The 6,017-nt window shown below is 44.4% G+C and overlaps 1 pseudogene; it reads left to right on the top strand.

Moving 5' to 3' along the window:
• Nucleotides 1-4,262: 4,262 nt before the first annotated feature.
• On the top strand, nucleotides 4,263-5,809 carry LOC123785649 (keratin, type II cytoskeletal 8 pseudogene; annotated as a pseudogene).
• Nucleotides 5,810-6,017: the final 208 nt, after the last annotated feature.

Genomic DNA, 6,017 nt, shown 5'->3' on the forward strand with positions numbered 1-6,017 from the left:
CAACGTGAAATGCTCATTTATTTATTTAGTTATTTTTGGTAGAGTGTGCCTACCAAAGGTGGACCATTCTTGTAATGTGGAGCTGGAAAAAACATCCTGAAAACAGGGCTGCCTTTATTCTGGTTATATGCCTGATAGATGCCACGCTTTTAAAAGTGGCAGTTGTTATATCATAATAGTAAATAATATTTGTTTATGCATTCAACAAATAAATGTTGAGTGCTTACTATCCATCCATCCATCCAGTGCTAGGTACTGTTGTAGATGTTACAAATACAGCAATGAATAAAAGAGACAAAACTCTGCTTTCACAGAGGAAGAGAATCGATTAAGTAAATAAAATATATCTTATGTTAGATGATGATAAGTACTAAAAAAGAAACTAAAGTCGGGGTGAAGATAGAGCCTCCAAGGGTGTGTTTCTGGATAGGGTGGCTGGGGAGGGCCCCACCTGGAAAGGAAGCTGAGAATCGATGGGAAGGAGAGGCACAGGCTGTCTTGCATTAGGCATCTTTATCTGGTACCTTTTCAACACATTTTACTTTTAAGTATTTGAATGACTCAATAATACAGTAACAGGATTTTTTTTTAAAGATTAAAAAAAAATTTTTTTAAGTAATATTATACCCAATGTGGGGCCCGAACCTACAACCCTGAGATCAAGCATTGCATGGTGTACTGACTGAACCAGCTAGGCACCCCAATATAGGAACAAGATTGGCCAAAAAGCTTTAAATGTAACTTTAAAATTTTTTATGCTTTTGATTTGAGTTTATCATGGAGGGAGTCAGTTTGCTTCTATCAAATTGAGAGGTAGTGCTTGCTTTATCCTAGTTCACAGAGAGACTCAATAATCTTTAACAACAATTTTGATCGGAAGTCTAACTTCTGTCACTTTTAAGAATTCCTTCCTTTGTATATAGGGAAACTAACTTGAGGGATAGTGTGGGAGAACCTGCTTGCCTAGAATGGAGAGCAATCCAGTCAGAAAATGTTAAAACTATGGGGAATCTCAGAGAACAATTAGTTTACTCCCCACCCTTTTACAGCAGCAGAAACCGAAGGATTGCCTTATGTGAGGACTAATGATAATTCAACGGCAGATTAGATCTCCATCTTTCTGCTTGAAGTTCACTGATCTCTCCATTAGACTCCTTGGTCTCCTGAAGTGATGATGAGGAAATAATATTTTCATTACAGACCTGTAATGAGCCCACCATTAAGGCTCAGCTGTGGTTTTATTTCCCTCTAAGTCCATCATATCCAGAAGAGGAGGAGTTGGGAATGGAGTTAGAGGAAATTATGACACAAGGCTCGTGAATTCACTCCCCAACCTCGGAAATTTCTTGCTGGAGGTTGGCTTCTTTAACCAAGCCAAGGAGTAGCAAAGTCCATTCCAATTAGCTTCCTGTGCATGATATTTTCTGAGTTATCTCATTGGTAGCTTCTGATGGCCACAAAAAGAAAACAAACACAGTGACTGACAGAAGAAAAGGAATTCTGTTATTCAGATTATGAATGTGTACAGAGTGGTTTGGATGGGACCTTGGAAAATTCTGCTGATTCCCGGGGAAGGTTTTTTGTTTTTTTTTTTGTTTTGTTTTTTGATGGCATGTCATTACAGATCATCTTACAAAATGTAAATTGAAAAAATATGGGTGGGTTGAAGTCAGGGGTATCATTAAGTGCCCAAGCTACTTCCCCCAAATGGCTTGCGTGTTCACAACTACTGCCGAATACAATCCCATATTTTTTGCTATCTGTATTTTTATGACATAGTTTCAGTGTAATGACATACCTTTAAATCTCCATACATTTCCTTATCTAGGATAATACTTTGAAAAGCTTAAAGAGCTATATGGATATGATCTGTTCTGTCCTAACAGATCTTTCCAGGGGGTGTGGTACAGGCTGAGGTTAGAATGGGCCATGACCACAAACCAATTCATGAGCAGGTGATACCACCAACAAGCAGGACTGAAACAACGTCAGAGTCGAAAAGAGCATATGCACAGGGCAATGGAAATTAGAACACTTGTGTGGGGTGGGGATGAAGTTGTGTGGGCAGTGTTTTTCTGCTGTGGTGCCTCTGCTTAAGGCCCGTGGGACAGCCCCTGTGGTTTGTGTGCAGAGGGCAGGAGGGCTTTTTGGGTTTTCAGGCGGTAATGTGCTAACATTTGCTCATGAAACCTTTCCAGATTCCTTTAGAGATACGCTCACTCCTGTCTTTGAGCTACCAAAGCAATTGTGTTTCTTCTATGATACCTAATAGGTCTATACTATCTTGTAATAATCACTTGTGTTGCAATCTTTATAGACTCCCAAATGCCTAGGACAGTGCTTTGCACATACCAAGTACCCAAGAAGCATTTATTGGCTTGGATAGATAAGCCCTAATTCAGAGCTTTGTGCAAGGCCTGGCACATAGACACTTATTTACTATGAACTATTATTATTGCCAGAAATATTTATTGAATTAAAACAATAAATCAAAATTTAAATACTTGTTTTGCCAACTGGTCATTTGGCTTGTAACAGTTATTATAAGAATTTAGGAATAAATTTTGATGGTTAAAGTATGATATATATTTTTAAAGATTTAATTAATTAATTTATTTGAGAGAGAGAGAGCATGAGAGCAAGCAGGGAGAAGGAGAAGGACAAGCAGACTCCCCACTGAGTGTGGAGCCTGATGTGGGGCTTGATCTCAGGACCTCAAGATCATGACCTGAGCTGAAATCAAGAGTCAGACACTTAACTGACTGAGCCACCCAGGCACCCCTAAAATATATTTTTAATATCCAGAGAAAACTTTTAAAATATTTATTGTTCTCTGATGACTGATATTAAGCTAAGGACCAAAGTTGGATTAATTTGAAACAAACACCTTAGACTTAAAATATTTTGAGTCTACAGAGGCCATATTTGGATCACAAAATGATTAAGAATAATTAAAACTAGCTTGAATTTATCACTCGAGACTTATATGAAAAGATCCTTGAAAAACTCAAGAATGTTTACAGAAATGAGATGATGAGATTTTTTTAAAGGCTAAAAGTTGCCCGATATGCATGATATGTTTGAAACCATACACATAAATGGCAGACAGTGAGGATAAGAGAAAGAGAACAGGGATTTATTGTAGACTGCTCGTCCTCTTGGACACTGAGTCTATGACAATATTCCTATCCATGGACTAATTCTAATAATAAAAACCTGTTCTTCCATGGTTTGGACACCATACACTCTGACTTTTCAAGGATTCCCATCAATAAGGAAGGAAATGAGTTTTTGCCATTTTGTTGTCTTTGTTGGTGTGACTTATAAAATGAGTTTCCTGAATATAGGAATGAATTATAATGATATATACGGCAACGTGTACTACCTGAAATTAATATTACCTTATAATTAAATTTTTTTTAAAAAGACTTATTTATTTATTTTAGAGAGAGAGAGAGGTGGGTGAGCAGGGGGAGGGGCAGAGGGAGAGGGAGAAAAAGAATCTCAAGCAGACTCCAGGCTGAGCAGGGAGACAAGGTGGGACTCATCCCCTGACCATGAGATCATGACCTGAGCTGAAATCAAGAGCCCCACCCGCTTAAGTGACTGAGCCACCCAGGCACCCCTTAAATATTTTTAATGTGTTTATTCTTTCATCATAGCTAGATGTTAAACCTGATAAAGGTAGGAATTGTGCTTATTATTCTGTGTACCCTGAGTATGTTATTATTGATGATTATTAATTTTAAGTTTAGTTTTTGTTGTTTTTTAAAGATTTATTTATTTATTTGAGGGAGGGAGGGGCACAGGGAGAGAAAGAATCTCAAGCAGACTCTCCACAGAGTACAGAGTCCGGGGAGGGGCTCATCTCAGCACAGGGAAATCATGACCTGAGCAGAAATCAGGAGTGGTAGCTTAATGGAGGCTTAACTGACTGAGCCACTCAGGTACCCCTATAAATTTATTTTGATTTAAGAATCTGATGTAACATTTAGGCCAGTTTGACTTAATAAAAAGCAAGGGAAAGATTTGGCAATTGTCTTAGGAAGGCAAGCAGTCAATTTGTAATACTTCAAAATCATTAGGGCATTGACTTTCAAGTATTTGGGGGATCTAGTTTGAAATTTGAAAATTCTTATTTTCCTGAGATTAAAATCTATACTGTACATATAAGAAAGAGTGAATGCCCTACCTAGAAGCAGCTTCTCAGCTTCTTCTCCAATCTCTGGTTCAGCCTACTTGCCTCTACTCCAGCCTTCACCATGTCCATCAGGGTGACCCAGAAGCCCTCCCAGGTGTCCACCGCTGGGCCCCGGGGCCCTCAGCAGCAGCTCGTACCTGAGCGCAGCTGGCACCCGCATCACCTCCTGGGTCTTTTCCCAGGTGGGCAGCAGCAGCTTCCGCGGTGGCCTGGGCACCATGAATGTGGTTGGAGGCTACACCAGGGTAGGGGGTACAAGGGCATGGCAGCCGTCTCAGTGAACCAGAGCCTGCTGAGCCCCCTTAAGCTGGAGGTGGACCCCAACATCCAGGCTGTGTGCACCCTGGAGAAGGAGCAGTTCACGACCCGCAACAGCAAGTTTGCCTCCTTTATCGACAAGGCGCGGAACGTGGAGCAGCAGAACGAGATTCTGGAGACCAAATGGTGCCTCCTGCAGCAGCGGAAAACGGCTCGCAGTAACGTCGGCAACATGTTCGACGGCTACATCATCAGCTTTGTGTGGCAGCTGAAAGTCATGGCCCGAGAGAAGCTGAAGCCAGAGGTGGAGCTCGTCCACAGGCAGGGGCTGGTGGAGGACTTCAAGAATAAGTAGGAGGAAGAGATCAGAGAGCGTGCGGAGAGGGAGAACGCATTCGTCCTGGTCAAGAAGGCTGTAGGTGAAGCTTACTCGAACGAGGCCGAGCTGCAGTCCGCCTGGAGGGGCTGGCGGGCGAGATGGGCTTCCGCAGGCCGCCCTGGGAACAGGGGAGCCGGAAGCTGCCCCCGCAGACCTCCTACACCTCCGCGCTCCTCTCCGTGGACAGCAGCTGCTCCCTGGACCAGATGGCATCACGCCGAGGTCAAGGTCCAGTAGAAGGAGATCGCTAACCGCAGCGAGGCCAAGGCCGAGACCATGTTCGGACCAAGTATGAGAGCTGCTGGCGCTGGCTAGGAAGCACGGGGATGACCTCCCTCGCATGAAGACGAAGATCTGTGAGATAAACTGGAACACTGGCCCACTCCAGGCTGAGCTCGATGGCCTCGACGGCCAGGGGGCTTCCCTGGTGGCTGCGGTCGCTGTTACTGGGCAGCGTAGGGAGCTGCTATTAAGGACGCTGACGCCAAGCTGACTGGGCTGGAGGTTGCGGTGCGTCGAGCCGAGCGGGTTGTGGCGCGACAGCTGCGTGAGTCGCAGGAGCGCATGAACTTCAGGCTGGCCCTGGACATGGAGATCGCCACCTACTGTAAACTCCTGGAGGGCGAGGAGAGCCGGCTGAAGTCTGGGATGCAGAACAGGAGTCTCCATACCAAGACTGCCAGTGGCTACTCAGGGCGGCCAAGCTCCGCCCATTGGGGGACCTCAGGAGCCCTGGCCTCACCGACAGCCTGAGCTCTTTCCAGGCCGGCTTCTGGGGGCGAGCCTCCAGTTCCTTCAGCCGAGTCAGCTTCTCCAAGGCTGCGGTTGCGAAGAGGATGGAGACCCACGATGGGAAGCTGGTGTTGGAGTCGTTTGTGGTTGCTCTCAGCCTCCCCACTCCTGCGATTGCCATAGAGCCTTTGCGGGAAGGAGCTGTGCAAGGCAGCGTCAGAAACAGGAGACCCACCTGAGGCTCAGCTCCATTCCTCAGTCCACCCTTGGAGGGTGGTGCCCCCAACTAAAAGCTGATTCAAGTGTCTATTCCCAAATAAAGCCTCAGCTGGCTCTGCCAATCACTCCCCCATCCCCATAAAAAGAATAGCTGTATTTGCAACACATAGAAATAATATGTTTAGCCCAGAATATATAGAGAATTTCAATGAATGAATAAGAGAAAGA

This window comes from Ursus americanus, chromosome 2 (genome assembly GCF_024610735.1).
Source record: "Ursus americanus isolate L20-20 chromosome 2, mUrsAme1.1.p, whole genome shotgun sequence".
In the NCBI taxonomy this organism is placed as follows: domain Eukaryota; kingdom Metazoa; phylum Chordata; class Mammalia; order Carnivora; family Ursidae; genus Ursus; species Ursus americanus.